We start from the raw sequence: 18637 nt of genomic DNA, 5'->3' as shown, positions 1-18637 counted from the left end.
AGGCATAGGGTAAATCAATTTTAGCTCAATTTCCTGCACCTTAAATGTGTGACAGAAATAATTCTTTCCTTGTCTGTCTCTCCCATGGAATCCAAACTCCTTACCCTCACCTTCAGTGTCCTTCATAATTTGACCCCTGCCTCCCTTTTTAACTTTATTTCCTACCTTTCTCTTTTATTTACCCCATGAGCTGGAGAGACCATATCATCTACTGTCCAAACTGAAAGCATTTTAAGAGTGAATACAGGTCACTAAAATAATTATACTAATATAAATATTTGAAATATTATTTGCTTGCCTAAAGTTTGGTTTTATTATGCTGGTGGATGTATAAAATTCTATTGAAAGATATTTTCAAAATTAAAATTCTATTTAGAAAGTAAAGATAACACAAGAGTTCAATAAAGGGGGAAACTATCTTGATTATCAGAATACTAAAAAAATAGCATAAACAGCAGAAATACTACTGGTACATAGGCAAATGCTTTTAAACAGTTCCTTAGTTGTAACTGTCCCAACACCATATCACTGGTATTTTTCTAAAAAATGTATTTTTAATTGTCTCATTATTTAATATTTTTATAAAATTCTCTGCAATCTTCTTCAAAACCAAATAGAGGGTTAATAAATTTGATGTTGATATCGTCAATAGAATCTTTTCTGTAATCGAAATACTTTTCACTAAGAAAATATTCTCTCTACAGAACTGGGATAACTGATAAGCTCAAAGCAAATTCTGCTAAAAAGAGGATATTCTCAATTCTAATATTATTTAAATGAGTAAATATTTCATGGTAAATATTTGCATAAGCACATCATTTTTACCTGCAGTCAGAAAATTTATCTCTGACAAAGATTTACATGAAAAACTTATCAAGTAAGTTATCTCTATTTATAATTGCTTTAGATGTTTTGCCAAATTTAGATCGTGCAAAATTATAGGCCTTCTTAGCATTCTTGTACAGAATCTAAATTAACCAATGAAAAATGAGATCTCTATCAAAATCAACTTTTTCCAAATGCAATTCTAGAATTTCTAACTAAATCTTATATACTGTTTGAATTCCTATCATTTAATTTGTTCTCTTCTTCATTTGCTTTTTATGGATAAATTTCCAAGTCTTTCTGTTTGTAAACTTTGTTTTCAATAACTGCAATTCTCCAAAAGCTTCAAAAAATAGAGACTCTTGGCATTCTGTTTGTTGAGTATTTAAAGATTCCTCATTGATTTTCAGTGAAGTGCAACCAAGATTTAGAGAAACCACTTATTTAAAAGTTCAATATCATGGTAAGGTACATTCAATTACAGATAGTTCTTCAAAGGTTCAAACATTTCTAAACTCTGAATGATACTGGGCGATAAAATAAAAGGTACTCACTGCCATGCTGAAGTATTTACTTCTACTTGACATCAGTTTTGTCACAGACAATTGGTTACTCAGTTACTCTAAGTATGTATATATTTTAAAAGTCATAAATTTGGACGTTTGTGTGTACCATAACATATCCCAAGTACATTTCCACGTTGTAGGTTTCTTAATTTAGTTAATAGCCATCTTCTTATAACAACACTGTACTCTACCCAAAAACTTTTAGTTGCATTATCAACCCCAAAAACTTTAAATTTATTTCTTAACTTTTAAACTAAATTTACAACAGTAATTTAATAATGCTAAATATATCTCCTTTTCCAGGATGAGCTTCCAAAAGACTTACTTTGATTCCATGGAATGAGTATTTTGTTTAAACGCAAGCCATTATAAAAATTTAACTTATTTCCTATTTAAAGCATCTAATGACATTTTTGTGGAACTGGCATAATTTAACTATTTGCTAAATTCTGCTGCTGCTAATGGATCCAATTAATTAAACCTAACATATCATTTTTCTTGTATACGAAAAAGAAAATCTGGGGTTAAGAACAAGCAAAACTAACTTCATTTAATCTAAATGTGCCTTCCACAGTCTCAAGTATCTGATAAGTTTTGAAGTAGATAATGATTTACGCTTTTTTAGAAGATTTAGGTTTTCTGGTTTCTGGTCAGATATATCATTATGGCCTCCATAGTGGATAATAAATGTTGACCAACATTTTGTATAGTTTACATAGTCCTCATCAACCTTTTGAATAAGAGAGAATCAGACTGTAAGTTTTCATTATACATACACTTTTTTATCTCATTGCTACTGATATGATTTATTCCAAAATAAAAAATGACTTACCAAATAAAATAAATGGCTAGATAGATATATACCATCTGCCAAATGACAAAAGGGTTATTGAGAGAAATCTAGAGGCACATTACAGGAGGATAATCTCTAGTGCTTCCAAGATGATCCCTTGGTGGTTGCAGAGGTCTTCAAGTGTACATTTGCAAATATTTTACACAAAATTAACGCACAACATTGAAGACAAAATAGCCTTTGTACTCAGCCAACACTTGGAGGTGGGAGAATTTTACTAAAATTTCTGAGTATGTCTCCAGTGCCTATCATTTCTGTCACCAGTATAAGCGTGAGACATGGTCAAGAAGAACCCAAGCCTCCTGGTCCCATTGAACACTTCCAAATAGATTTCACATATGCTATAAGTTTATAGCATGTCCAGATCATTGCTTATTCTCAGCATGAGCCTTGCTAAAGAGACATGGCTCTGAAGTAGCAAAAAGTTACTTAATTTCATGTTTTCAGTGTGGGGAATTCCAACCTACTTCTCCAGTGATAAAGGTACTCAGTTTCCTGGGACTGATATTATAGAACTTTGAAAGCCTTGTTGTGTAATTAGAAACTTTATTGTTCAGATTACACTCAATCCTTAACAAAGCAGAGAGAGGCAATGGCACATTTAAATTCAAGTGGGCGAAATTATCTGTCACTCTTTGACTTCACTAAGAATGTTCTCATAACAATGAGATCCATACTTTCTGAGACCCATCAACTGTCACCATATAAAGTTATTACATGTCACTATATGAGAGTGGGTATTTCTCCTCTGATGTTCTAGTCTAACTTACATAGTCAGACATCAGCATATGGCAAACTACTTCAAAGAACTCATGCAATAATTTAGTTTTATCACCAACATGGACAAGCTGCCTTTCCTTCACATCCTCTCAAACCTTACATGATAGAACTCAGAGATTTTATCTTCTGAAAAAGAAATAAGATGGAAAATGCCTTGGAACTACTTTGGAAACAACTGTATTAGGTACTTCTAACCACTAACATAGCAATTAAAATCTGTGGTGTAGATCCTCAGATTCATGGATCTCAGCTAAAGAGATGCAAAGCTTCATACTTCAATACTTGGACTGCTATTCCTTTGAGAGATTTAAAATAAAAGATTCTTAAGAATACTTCAGAAGCAGTTAGTCATCAGAAGGAGACTTCATCAACCAAGGGCTTCATATCAAGAGGATAACTGTAGGATGAAGACAGCATGCACCCAAAACCTGCAGGACAAGATCTAGTTCACCAGAGCTACAGATTGTCTTGCTTTAATCTTCATGCCTCTGTTCTTTATTTTCCTGAATGATTTCTGTCCTCTGCTGCATTAAGGTTTTGAATTTTTACAAAAATATGTTTTTTTTCTTAACCGTAATACTTACAAATTTTACACTTCACGTTGCTTTTTGAATCCTCATATACTCCTTGGTATGAGTCCAATCCCTGGTTGCAATCTTTTCATGATTCAAACAAAATGTACAATTGAACTGTTTGGTTTGAGTACATTTACCTCTGAGTGCCAACCAATTTCTTTAAGCATCAATCCTTTGTAAAAACACATTTGCTCTCATCAGTAATTAGACTCAAACATGACATGACTTTTTAATCTGGTAGATAACATAATAGTCCAGGTAATCAAAAATGTAAAACCCCCTATCATAAAATATCTATAATGGAAGGTTTCTGCTTCCACTGAAACAATAGCCAAGGTCCATTTGTAATAAATAGACTCTATAACCAAACTTTCACAGAGTTAAGTCTCAGAAAGAAAATAGGAAATAAATGGCTTGCACTTTACCTCTGTCACCTTTACAGACCTTACAAAGAAGGCTTAATATGTAAGCGTCTGATTCCCTATCAGATCTAACCATTTATCTATTTAATCATGTCTCTACTTTATAATCTCCTGCCTAGCACCTAACTACTTCTGAATGGGGCTGAAACCATGCAATGAAACTGAGATACCCCATAGGGATATTATAGCCAAGACCACATCATTGGATAGACTCGAAAGCCTGGTATTGAATTTATGGCAATAATAATAATGATAATAATAATAATGTATTGGATACTCTCAAAAAGCTGGACAGGGTCTAGTTATCTCAGTAAAGTGATGTCTGTCTTCAGGATGATCTCTGATATCACACAGGGTCCATTTTGGCCCCCTATTTCTCCCTCTTTGCAAAAGAGCTCACTTTATAACTTGATACAAGAAGGAAAAACACTGGGCCTCAATTTGAGGTTCAAAGCCTTAGTCACTCAATGGAAATTCTAGATAGCTTTGTTCTGTCCTCAGGGCTTTTCATATTATGCTTTAAAGGAGACACAGAAAGTGAGGAAGCTCCTACCTGCCATGGTTCAATGACTGACAGAGGAGCTAGACAATCTCACTAAGAACTGCATGAGATTGGAAATATGATGATTTGAAACAGAGAAGCCCTAGACAGAATACTGACTGGCATCTTGAGGTTGTCGATATGCTATTTGAGAGGAAAAAATTGTTGTACCTTCATCTCTACAAAATTTATGAGACCTTTAAAATTACTAAGAAGATCTGAAAAACCAATGAAGGAATTATACAATTAATTGATTTGGCTAATACCTCCAAATCTGGTTCTGTAGACTCTTCAGAATGAAGATGGGATCTGTTTTCTTTGTTTAATTTAGGTACTCTTGGATTTAGGCTTAGAAGTCTGTAAACTCTGATTATAATTATGCTCCTCTAATTCGTCTGAGTGGTGCAGTTCAAATGTGTGATCTCCAACATCTCATACTGAAATGGAGCAGCGTAGGAAAAAACTTTTGTCTAGGAAAAACCTTAGCCAAAGAATAAGTTTAATCAGAAAAGTGAGAAAATGCAGAAACAAAGGAAAACACTCACAGGAGACCAAATAATAATAGTTTAGTCATTAAGCATAGTCAAGGACTTTAGTTCCTCCTCAAGGGCTATAGATAATATTCTGAGCCATATCCTGTGGGCTGTCTTGTAGATACTGAAACCCCCAGCAGGTGGAAGAAGTTAACTACATGATGGCCAGGCTGTAGCCATGACTTAAGCTGCCACAATTCCAAGAAAGGGCCTCAAGGAAATGGGAACAAACTGACTCTGGGACTGAAGACTAACTGTACTTAAAACAATCAAGATGACGCTGATCAGACCATCGCATGAACAATATCAAGATGACTGTCAGAGCGGACTGTGCTGTTTCTGCATGGAGCCCCCTCCCTTCAGCAATAAAAGCTCTTGCCCACTGGTTGTAGGAGGAGGGGAGTCGGCCTCTGGACAGGCGTCCGCTCCCCCCACCCCGTTGCCAGCAACCAAAATAAAGCAAATTTTCCTGTCCACCAAACTTGCCTCTTTATTGGCTTTTGAGCGGAGAGCAGCCCGACCCTAATTTTGGTTACAATCCCCTACTCTGCAGTCACCATCCTATCAAGTGATCCCCCAAAATGATCATATTACAAAAAGAACAAGAAAACCTGATATGTGTAGCAGTTGAACTAACTACCACCAGCAACTTGCTATGCAATCATGACTTTACAAAATGTGGTATAGATCTAGACTGATTGTTTCCCCAGATAACAATGATCTATCCTCCAGCCGGAGAGGAAGAATGACAACAAATAAGAACTGAGAATTGAAGGCATCTGTGTCACTATGACAGAAGAGACTGTAGATCACCTGTTAACCTGACTTAGCTCCAAGAAATTTTGCCGAGAGAAAAATAAAGCTGTAAACCAATAAATAACTTCACCCTTTGCTTCCTACGTACTTGCCCCAGTCCCCAGCTAATGATTGTTCTAGCTTTAGATCAGAACATCTCCACTATGATAGCTTATCATAGGGGCGGTGAGGGGCGTGCCCCTCTGCTGGTTTCCCTGGTGAGGGATGAGCCAACCTGATGTCAATTTCCACTAAAACAGGTAACCGCCCCTCTCCCGGGAGTGAAGACTGCTGCCGTGTCTTGTTCGCCCTCCACACACGGTGAGGTGTTGCGCCAGGACCTTGCTTCAGACAGGTAAGCTACCCCTATCCATTAAACCATTGATGTCTCTGTTGCTGACTCCGGGCTTTTTCTTCAGTCTTGAAGCTGGGCAAGTACAGGGCTTGCAGCGAGGTGCAGCCCAACAATTGGCGGAGCCAGCCGGGATACTGAGGAAACCCCCGTGAGCGCCGAGATGTCGGGAAATACGTGTTGCAGGAAAACGGGGTGTGAGAGAATGGTCACACCCCAGGTCCCGGGTGAGTCCCTGGGACAGCCCGCCAAGTGAGGGTCCTTGGCTTCGGGCAGGAAAGAATTCAAGAGTGAGCTCATAGTAAAGTGAAAGCAGGTTTATTTAGAAAGACACATTATCCATAGGCAGAATGCAGTCTGTCTCGGAAGGTGAGAGCGGCCCTGCGCCTTGGGAGTTTAGTTTTTATGGGCTGGGCAATCTTTTACGCTAATGGGTAGGAGGAATATTCTAACTATTTTGGAGAAGGGGCAGGGATTTCCAGGAATTGGGCCGGCCTCGGAGCTGTCATGGTGCTCGTGGGTGTGTCATTTAGTATGCTAATATATTACAGTGAGCGTATAAGGAGGCTCAAGGTCTTCTGGAAGTCAAATCTTCTGCTACCTTGAGCCTAATGAGTTCTAACCAGTTTTTGTCATATCCTGTTATTCTTAATGGCTGTGTCATTCTTTTAATGGTTGTGCCTTGCCCCCCAAGGTGGGTACAAGCCCACCTTGAAATTCCTGTCTCATAAGGACAGGGAATGGAAAATTGCGAGGGCCATGCACTAGCCCGTCACCTGAAAGGTGTGGGGGTAATCCCCAAAGTTATAGGGGTAATCTTGTGGCTGTCCACTAGTATGTAGGGCCCAGTGGTGGCTGTCCTTGAGGATTGGGGGCTTGCAAGAGAGTACAGAGAACTCACAGTCACCCGTAAGGCTGTTGTGGAGATACTGGACACCATTACAGTGGGAAAAAGGAAGTTAGACAATAAGCTGATGGCTATGGCTGGGGGCTGGCTATTGCTTTCTATGTTAAGAAAGCCCACAGATGCTGAGCTAATAGCTGAGGTGAAGGTTAGGCGCCCCAGCACTGGGATGACATTGTGTTAACTGGCCACGAAATGTTAAAGTTGGCCTCTGTGACTAGCCACCCAGCCCTGCAGCAGTACTTATATGGGGCCATCAATGAGGATGAAGTGATTTCCCTGCTCTCCTGGATAATGACCACCTGTCATGTCACCTGGCCTAACAAAGGGGATGTACCTACTACTCCTCTCTCTTGGTAAACCATGGGAGAACTACAGGATGTATGAAGAGAGCTAGGCGTGAAACACGCTGTATATGCTCAGCCATATCTGGGCACATACAATGAATTATTTATAACAGGAATGAAGGACACGATACTACAGCACACTCCTGGAGGACGGTTTGGGGCTTTAGTTTCCATCCTCAGTTCCTTAGTAGGTCACTGAGTTGCTCAGGCTGCATAAATCGTAGTAGACTTAGGAGAAACAGAAGAAATACGGTGCTGGGGTGATCAGAGCTCTGTTCTATCTTGTAGTTCCCCTAGGGTATATTTTGCAAAACTGTGAGACCTTCAGGTATGCCCTCATAAATGAAAGAAAATGATATTTTTATTGTAAGGCTATTTGGCTTCAGTACTCCTTGAGACCTGGAGAACAATGTCTCTAATGGCTCCACTGTTGTATCAAAGTGAGCCTTTTGTAATTGGTTTGGCTTTTATCTGGAGGGTGCAAGAGTACCTTGATTTCAAATCCTGTTCTCTCTCCCTGGTTTTGACCTTCATTAAGGTGTTCTAGTAACTTGAATGCTGATTCATGTTCCTCTGAAAGTGAGGCATGTGAATGTGAGTGAATGATATGTATTATTGTCTAATATTGTTATTTGTTTAAACCGAATTGGCTATTTAGAAACTGAAAAAAAAAAATCCCTGAAGATGTCCAAGATGGGACTCTTTTGACATTCTAAAACTGGTTTTTGTATATGTTGTTGAGGAAGTTAGCTTTCTAGAAGGAATTGGTACTTCTCTTTCTGTGCCTTTGAGACGTAAATGGTCTATCTGGGAATCTCAGGAACTTGCATCTAATTCCTGAGCTTGAAGGAAAAAACAGAAAAGACAGCCGCCTTTTTAAATTCTAGCAGGAAAACTGTGAGATCTCTGTGTCTATATGGATATATGTGCGTATATGTGTACCTTGTAAATATGGCATGCCTCTGCCTCCCGATGGCTTGCCAACACTGGTTTGTGATGAGCTCTTTAGAGTCATCAGTGTTAAGTATAATAATTCTGTTGTATCTTGGTTTATTAAGGGCAAATAAGACCTTATTATTTCTGTTGAAAATTTTTAGCAAGTAAAGTGACTTGATATGATGAAACTTTAAGTGAATGTAAATAAGAGCTTTTGGGTAAACTCTATACAAATAATTTTCTTTTGGGAATGTCTATCTATAATAGTTGCTCCAGATTTTGTTAATTTGCAACTAAACCAAGTTAAATGAAGAGAATTCATTGACTATCTGGGTCATTTCAAATAGGATAAAATATTGGAACATTAATTGCTGGGTAGGTCTAAGTTTACCTACCTTTGCCTTCTTAGGAGAGGAAGATGAAAACATAAGTGTCCCAATCAGGAAATGCTGTTATGAGAAACAGTTCACAATTACTTACTTCTTGGTTTTTGCCAGAGATTAAAGTTTTTAAGGGTTAATATTATAATCAGTCATAAAACTGGTTATTGTAACCAAGTTTCTTTATCGATTACATTGTAATCAGGTATTTAACCGTGCCTTTTAAAGTCTGTTGTCATTCAAGAAAAAGAAATAAAAGGTATCCAAATTAGAAGGGAAGAGATAAAATAGGCAGATGGCATGATACTGTATATAGAAAACCCTGAAGACTCCACACAAAAATTACTAGAACTGATAAACAAATTCTTCAAGGTAGAAGGATACAAGATTAACATACAAAAATCAGTTGCATTTCTTTACACTAACAATGAAATATCAGAAAGGGAAAGTAAAAAACAATCCCTTTTAAAATCGCATTAAAAAAAAAAAAAACTTAGGAATAAACCTGACCAAGGGGGTGAAAGACCTATATGCTGAGAACTATAAAACATTGATGAAAGAAACGGAAGATGATTCAAAGAATTGGAAAGATATTCCATGCTCTTGGACTAGAAGAATTAATATTGATAAAATGTCCATTCTACCCAAAGCAATCTACAGATTTAATGGGATCCCTATCAAATTACCCATGACATTTTTCACAGAACTAGAACAAATAATCCTCAAATTTATATGGAACCATAAAAGACCCAGAATTGCCAAACCCATACTGAGGAAAAAGAACAAAGCTGGAGGCATAACTCTCCCAGACTTCAAACAATTCTACAAAGCTACAGTAATCAAAACAGTATGATATTGGCACAAAAACAGACATATGGATCAGTGGAACAGAATACAGAGCCCAGAAATAAACCCACACGCCTGTAGTAAATTAATCTCTGACAAAGGAGGCAAGAATATAAATGGAGAAAAGACAGTCTCTTCAGCAAGTGGTATTGGGAATGCTGGACAGCCACATGTAGATCAACGAAGTCACAACATTCCCTCACACCCTATAGAAAAATAAACTCAAAATGGCTTAAAGATGTAAATATAAGACATGATACCATAAAACTCCTAGAAGAGAACATAGGCAAAACGTTCTCTGACATAAATCATAGCAATGTTTTCTTAGGTTAGTCTCTCAAGTCAATAGAAATAAAAGCAAAAATAAACAAATGGGACCTAATCAAACTTATAAGCTTTTCCACAGCAAAGGAAACCATAAACAAACAATAAAAAGATAACCAATGGATTGGGAGAAAATATTTGCAAACAATATGACCCACAAGGGATTAATTTCTGAAATATGCAAACAACTCATACAACTCAATAACAAAAAAACCAAACAACCCAATCAAAAAATGGGCAGATGACCTAAATAGACATTTGTCCAAAGAAGACACACAGATGGCCAAAAAGCATATGAAAAGATGCTCAACTTTGCTAATTATTAGAGAAATGCAAATCAAAACTACAATGAGTTACCACCTTACACAAGTCAGAATGGCCATCATTAAAAAGTCTACAGGGCCTCCCTGGTGGCGCAGTGGTTGAGAGTCTGCCTGCCGATGCAGGGGATACGGGTTCGTGCCCCGATCTGGGAGGATCCCATATGCCGCGGAGCGGCTGGGCCCGTGAGCCATGGCCGCTGGGCCTGCGCGTCCGGAGCCTGTGCTCCGCAACGGGAGAGGCCACGACAGTGAGAGGCCCGCATACCGCAAAAAGAAAAAAAAAAAAAAAAAAAAAAAAGTCTACAAATAGTAAATGCTGGAGAGGGTGTGGAGGAAAGGGAACCCTCCTACATTGTTAGTAGGAATGTAAATTGGTGCAGCCACTATGGAAAACAGTATAGAGGTTCCTAAAAAAAATAAAAGCAGAGTCACCATATGATCTTGCAGCTCTACTCCTGGGCATATATCCAGAGAATACTCTAATTAGACATAGAGAATGGACTTGAGGACACAGGGAGGGAGAAGGGTAAGCTGGGATGAAGTGAGAGAGTGACATGGACATATACACACTATCAAATGTAAAATAAATAGCTAGTGGGAAGCAGCCACATAGCACAGGGAGATCAGCTCTGTGCTTTGTGACCACCTAGAGGGGTGGGATAGGGAGGGTGGGAGGGAGATGCAAGAGGGAGGAGATATGGGGATGTATGTATATGTATAGCTGATTCACTTTGTTATAAAGCAGAAACTAACACACCATTGTGAAGCAATTATACTCCAATAAAGATGTTAAAATAAATAAATTTATTTATTTATTTTTTAAAAAGATACATGCACCCCAGCGTTCGTAGCAGTGCTATTTACAATAGCCAAGACATGGAAGCAACCTAATTGTCCATCAACAGATTAATGGATAAAGAAGATGTGGTACATATATACAATGGAATATTACACAGCCATAAAAAATAATGAAATAATGCCATTTGCAGCAACATGGATGGACCTAGAGATTATCATACTAAGTGAAGTAAGCCAGAAAGAGAAAGACAAATATCATATGATATCACTTATATGTGGAATCTAAAATATGATACAAATGAACTTATTTACAAAACAGAAATAGACACACAGACATAGAAAACAAACTATGGTTACCAATGGGAAAGGGAGACAGAGGGATAAAGTAGGAGTTTGGGATTAGCAGATACAAACTACTATATATAAAATAGATAAACAACAAGCACCTACTGTATAGCACAGGGAACTATATTAAATATCTTGTGATATACCATAATGGAAAAGAATATGAAAAAGAATACATATATATATATATGAATCACTTTGCTGTAAACCAGAAACTAACAACCTTGCAAATCACCTGTATTTCAATAAAAAATAAACAAATAAAATAAAGTCTTTTGTCATTTATAGACAGTTATTGTTGTCCTCTGATGCTTTTGTAAAAGTGCTTCATCTTCAAGAAGATTCATAGCAAGGACATTTTGAAAACTACAGGTCTCTGATAAATTTCAGATCATACCACAGAACTGGGTATGAAATTAAAGAATCCTAGTGAAAAACCTGATGGCTTCATTAAAATCAACAAAAGAGTTGTTTACTGAGTGAACTGGTGAATATAGTTATAATTTTTATGGTTTTTGTCTAGAATATTATTGGTTTTGATATGTGTTTTCCAGATATAGGGAAGCCCTTCTCCTCAAGTTAATTATGACTTAAGAGCAATTTGGTCAACTATACTGTGGGTAGAATTGAAATATTTTTCTTTTCTCTCTGCCTGGTCTTCTCACTAATCTAGGGTGTCTTTGAAGAATTTTTTTAGGGACATTTAACTGGTAAATTGCAGAGCCAAGATTTTTAACTCAAGGTGAAATTCAAAGTTCAGAGGCCTTCCATGATTTCATACTCTACTTCTCTCTGACCACATTCTCTTACAACTCTCTTGCTCATTGTCCTGCAGTTTTACTGGCCTTCTAGTTGCTCCTCAAACATCCCAAGCAAGCTCCTGCCTTAGGATTTTACAGTTGCTCTTACCTCAGCCTAGTACCGTCTTCCTCAGAATCCTGCAGGGTTTGCTCCCTCCACTCTTAAGTTCTCTGCTCAAATGTTACCTTAGCATAGAGGCCATCTCTAACCATTCTATGAAAAAAATGGCACTTTCCTGCTGTTATTCTCTATATACTAAACATGTTTTATTTTTACTCATAGCATTAACTACCGCTGGACATATTATACAACTGTCTCTGTACTTACTTATTATCTTTCTCCTTCCATTAGAATATGGCACCATGAGAGCAAGGCTTTTGTCTGCTGGTCATTTCTGTGTCCCCCATATCTAGAACTGTGCTTGGTACACAACAGATAACAATAAACATGAGTAGATGAATGATGCAGTTAAGCCATATTTTGCACAATAATTCTCATTTCTGTCGTGTATTTTTATAAACAGTATTTCTGACAATTCATTTTTAAAAGTGTCAGAGCAGAAAGAAATTTGTTACTATTACAATAATAATTGTCCCCATTTATTTCATAATAGTTCCCATTACTTTTTCCATAAACACTCTATTCTGTAAAAAAAAAATACTTTATAACAAAGAATATGTTTATTAAACTTTGAACAAATGAAGCATTTTTCCTCTGACTATTAACATTTGTTTACCTAAATAAAAACGTTATGATCTAGCCACAATAATCATCATATAATGAATTAGCAACCATTCACTGTTAGACAGAGTTACAGAATCTTTTTCTTTTTTTCCATCTCTTTCAGGAAGAAAATAGAGAGAAATTATTTTCTAATTATTTTAAGGAGTCTGAGATTGTAACTTTTACTGGCCTGAAATTTACCCTATTTTCTAGCTAACAAGTTTGCCTGCCAGTTTCATAGATGCTGACATAATACACAAGATTACTGTTCAGAGACAAATAATTTTATTACTACATAAATGGCAGTAATGAAAGCAACAGCATTTGAGCCAGTTCTCTGATCCTGGGTTCTCAAAGAAGGATGTGAAAGGGGCCATGTGATGCCTACCCATCCAGTGCATTGCACTACAGAAGAGAAACCCTAAGCTTAGGGACCTTGACTCTTTGATAATGGGCAGTAAGTGAGCCTGACTTTTGTTCAGAAGGAGATATTACTATAGTGGACAATAAACAAACCTGTCCTTTGCTCCAAGAAGAAAACACTACTTCCATCTTGCAAAGCTGTTTACTATACATACATTCTTGAAAAGATAGTCTAGAAAAATAGCAGTTAATTTCTGCTCACAAGATGTACAGAAATGTGAAAGACCTGTGGAGAACTGTCTCTCCACAGGCACAATTTGGCGTTAACTCCAATACAGCAATAAAGTTGTTAATGCACCTTTAGAGCTCTTCACTGAAGTGCTTCCCTTTTCCAACATGCCTCCACTGACACCATTTGCCTTTTTCCTAATTTTATTTTAGAAATCAGATTATAAATTGCCTCCTCTGGGGACCCTCCCCTGGTCTCTTGAGGTTGAAATAGGTGCCCCTTGCTCCCACAGAATTCTACACGTCCCCTAATTTCTATATCACACCTCATTCTGTATATTAATGGCCCATTGAATTGTCTTTTACCCCCTTAAGCCATAAGCTTCTTGAGGGCAAGAGCTGTGATTTATTAAGCAATGTGCTCCTAGAAACTTAAATCAGGATTTGACCCATTGTTAATGCTCACTAAATATATCATCTTGAGACTTTGGGATAGTTAAGAGATCTTCATAAAATACAGAATTTTTGAACACTTTATTAACATTAGGCATTGTGCAGACTATTTCCTGAGATGCATCTTCATGAAGAAGTGACATTTTAGTTAATTCAGGAAAAAAGAAAAGTAAAATTTTCAATTGCAAAGAATTAAACCTGATGAAAACTTGATGCCACTAAAATTAATTATTCATGTTAGCTTAAGAAAATGTATTGTAATAGTCTGTCACAATGCTCCATTAGTTAGATGGAAATCTTTGACAGGCAGATGCAGATTTTGAGATCTTGTACCTTTCAACACTAGACAAAATTCTGTGATTATTTTCAAATTAAAGAATGATCTGTTCTTAAAACAACAGTCTAGGGCAGTCTTACATTTTCTAGGAAGTATAAAGAGAAAAAAACTTTTGTCTCATATGCTTTGATAGCTTTAGTTAAATCTAGGCAATTATTCTTTCTTTTTTTTTTCTGGTTCCTTGTCTGCAGATAGAAATCTGAGAGTGTCCACCCTATGGAATTAAGCGTGTTGTATTAAAGACAAGTACTTTGCATACTAAGCACTATAGGAGATAAAATTTTCATAATAAAAGCATACTCAAAACTTACAGCACATCTTATTTTCTTTATTTTTTAAAACTGAAGCTACCATAGCAACAAAGTAACCTGATGGATCCTGTAGCTCATTATTTCAATTAGGTTTATATTTTTCCTAAGAAAACAGATTATTTTGTTCTTCTTCAAGAATTTGTAATGTACTGGGCAAAATCAGCTATAAAATCAGTTAAAATGAAAATATACAATTGGAACAATGCATCTTTTAGAAATAACATCTGCCAGAAATTTCAAAATCCTACAGAGTATTGAAATTATTCGTTCCTCTACTTAATCCCCAGGCATCTTGAATTTCAATACTTTTAAATAATTTCTCTGACAATGCCAAATAGAACTAAGGGTGAAATGGCAACAATTAGCTATGAATTGGCATTTTGAATGACAATGCAAAACTCAACATTAGTTGGGATTTGGCCAAAAGATCATAGGGTAGAGAAATGACATTCTTTCCTTATTAATTAGGTAGTTCTAATACTGCATACAATTTTAGAAATTTGAATAATAATTTTTATTAAAAATGTTAATGCAGGTGCTGGTTTTCAAAGAGTTTCCCCACCAATATTGCTTCCAGGGCGTGATCATTCTAAAATCCCACAGTGTTAAAAATTACATTTAAAGAGTTTAAAATATAATAGATTTTAGCCCACTCATTTGCATTCCCAACAAAAAATAATGTGAAGATCATTCAATGTGAAAATGACTATACTACCCAAAGCAATCTACAGATTCAATGCAATCCCTATCAAATTACCAGTGGCATTTTTACAGAACTAGAACAAAAAATCTTAAAATTTGTATGGAGACACAAAAGACCCCGAATAGCTAAAGCAGTGTTGAGGGAAAAAAACGGAGCTGGAGGACTCAGACTCCCTGACTTTAGGCTATACTACAAAGCTACAGTAATCAAGACAATATGGTACTGGCACAAAAACAGAAATATGAATCATTGGAACAGGTTAGAAAGCCCAGTGATAAACCTACACACCTATGGTCAACTAATCTATAACAAAGGAGGCAAGGATATACAATGGAGAAAAGACAGTGTCTTCAATAAATGGTGCTGGGAAAACTGGACAGCTAAAAAAGAATGAAATTAGAACACTCCCTAATGCCATACACAAAAATAAACTCTAAATGGATTAAAGACCTAAATGTAAGGCCAGACACTACCAAACTCTTAGAGGAAAACATAGGCAGAACACTCTATGACATAAATCACAGCAAGATACATTGGTCATATGATCTGAGACAGCACTGGGAAAGGGACAAGAGGGAGAAAGGTTGTTGACACTCCCTCCCATTTAGGGTTGTCAGGTTTAGCAAATAAGAATACAGGAAACCCAATTACATTTGCATTTCAGATAAACAACAAATAATTCTTTAGTCTAAGTATGTTCCAGGCAATATTTGAAATTCAAATTTTATCTGAAATTCAAATTAAACTGAGTGTCCTATATTTGACCTGGCAACCTTTTCCCATCTACCCCACACACAGCTGTGAATAGTAACTATAGCTCAAATTCCAAATGAGAATTTTGAAAATACATTAGTGTTAATTTTTTAAAACCATAATAGGAGATATCAGGGTTGAGGAGCCCAAAATCTATATAGAAAAATATTGTTAAATGGAAAAAGTTTATGAGTAAACATATAGAAGACATGAACTCATTTTACATGTACTAAAACAAAAGTACAAAAATACATTTTAAAAAGTACAAAAATGTACAAAAAATAAACTAAGAAAATAGCAATAGGATGTTAAATATCTTGACTTTGTAACAATACATATTAGAAAGTTGCTTTCCATTCATGTTTGTTCTTGAGTTTGGTTTTGGTTTTGGTTTTTTTTTGCGGTACGCGGGCCTCTCACTGTTGTGGCCTCTCCCGTTGCGGAGCACAGGCTCCGGATGCACAGGCTCAGCGGCCACGGCTCATGAGCCCAGCTGCTCCTTGGCACGTGGGATCCTCCCGGACTGGGGCACGAACCCGTGTCCCCTGCATCGGCAGGCGGACTCTCAACCACTGCGCCACCAGGGAAGCCCTGTTCTTGAGATTTTTATGAGAGAAAGAGGACAGATGCTATTATAATAGTATTTATAAGAGACAAGAATCATATAAACTAGATTCACAAAGTACATTTCTGGGTTTGTGGCTTTAGCAGGCTTCTAACTATTGGCTTTTCTTAAGTTAATATATGGTGGTTTGAGTTATTCAGAAAACATCCCTACATTCCACGCTTTCACTCATATTGCTTTATTTTTGAGAAAACATGAAATTTGAGCTAAGTACCTTTTCTAAAGGTCTTTTTATCCTCTTTATAAAGTTGTAGCAAAATAAACATCTCTTCTGTAGGCTTATCCCTAGAATATGATTACACACATGCTCAAGATACAAACTTTTTGTACTAAATCTTTTTTTCAGTTGATTTCAAAGAAAGGCCTTTCTTTCTTTCATAATAGTCTCCAAAACCACATCTGGCTTCTTTTGTAAAGCTACAGTCCACTTATTCTTTAATCTGAAATACTCTGTGACTGTATTTTTTTTTTTTAGAAGCTGAATTTCCTGGCCATTACCAGCATCCTGCACACTTTAGGAGAGGAAGAGAGTTGCTTTTTTCCTTTTTTTCTTTCTTTCTTTCTTTCTCTCTTTTTTTTAATGTTTTTACCACAATGAGTCACCTCCTACTTGGTGTTCAAGAAAACATTATCTGGACCCATGATACTTCTTATCTAACACCATTAACCACAAGCAATAGAACTTCACTTTCATTACTAATTATTAATTTAATGTCCAACAGCATATATACTGCACAGGCACTAATTATTCATTGAGATTTGCAGTCCATTCACTCCTCTTCAATTCCATTATCTGTTACCTCATTCTCCCTTTCATTCCTTACTAAGCTTATGTTCCTTGATCATGTTTATAATCTCTTCTTGAAGGCATCCTCCACTCCTCATCCTTCCCTCCCACTGACATACACATCTGGCAAAACTCCAAGTTTGATTGAGCCCAGGTATCTGCCTTCTCCAAACCTGCAGTCAAGAAGCTGAATGTTGCTGAGAAAGGTACATACCTGGGCTGAATGGTTTCACTTTGAATTCATGATCCTAAACCTTAAATAAACATATAACTCTGCCTAGTCATCCTACCCTTTTTTCCTAGTAAGTTTGCTTCCCCATTCTGAAAATGGCAATTGTGTCCTTTACCCTCTCTCCTCAGATCTCGTACATTACATTATTGCCCCACTTTCAACCAACAAACTCACTTCATACCTCTTTCATAGCCTTCAAATGAGAACTCCCCCATCTTCCCACCCTTCAATCCGCCAGCCTACCGCAGCAATACTTACAACATAAGCAGTACTTACATTGACTTCTTTTCTTTTGTTACAAAAGTACATCCTTTTACCAAAGGCCAATTCTTCACCCTAGACTTTCAACCATATGGCCTCTAACGTTCTCATGTATTTGCTTCTGAGCTTATCTTCTCTCCTTCTTCTTATTGCCAATTGTTCTCTACACTAATTGTTGCCTTCAACATACATGCTGTACTATCGCCTGTCTTCAAACAAACATTCCTTGATATACATCCAGTTACAGCTACCACCTCACTTTTTAGATCCATTGCCATAAAAAGAAGTCTGAAAGTATATTTACATTCACCATTTCCACTTCCTTACTTTCTGCTTACTGTTAACCACCTTTCAGTCAAGCTTTAAATTTCAAGGTCACAACAAACTTCCATGTTGTAACTCTATTTTTTTTAAATAAATTTTATTTATTTAGTTGGCTGCGTTGGGTCTTCATTTCTGTGCGAGGGCTTTCTCTAGTTGCAGTGAGCATGGGCCACTCTTCATCGTGGTGCACGGGCCTCTCACTGTCACGGCCTCTCCTGTTGCGGAGCAAGGCTCCAGAGGTGTAGGCTCAGTAGTTGTGGCTCACGGGCCCAGTTGCTCTGCGGCATGTGG

At 37.0% G+C, this 18637-nt stretch overlaps 1 long non-coding RNA gene across 1 annotated transcript in view; it reads left to right on the top strand.

The window, feature by feature from the left end:
- The window catches only part of LOC132498309 (uncharacterized), a 75382-nt gene extending 69150 nt beyond the window's left edge, over nucleotides 1–6232 (top strand). Inside the window, exon 3 of the long non-coding RNA XR_009533739.1 lies at nucleotides 6151–6232. This is a non-coding gene — a long non-coding RNA (uncharacterized LOC132498309). The remainder of the gene's footprint in view (nucleotides 1–6150) is intronic.
- Nucleotides 6233–18637: the final 12405 nt, after the last annotated feature.

The sequence above is a fragment of the Mesoplodon densirostris genome, chromosome 11 (genome assembly GCF_025265405.1).
Source record: "Mesoplodon densirostris isolate mMesDen1 chromosome 11, mMesDen1 primary haplotype, whole genome shotgun sequence".
Classification (NCBI taxonomy): Eukaryota; Metazoa; Chordata; class Mammalia; order Artiodactyla; family Ziphiidae; genus Mesoplodon; species Mesoplodon densirostris.
The sequence above is the reverse complement of the archived record's forward strand: the minus strand, read 5'-3'. Positions and strand labels throughout refer to the sequence as shown.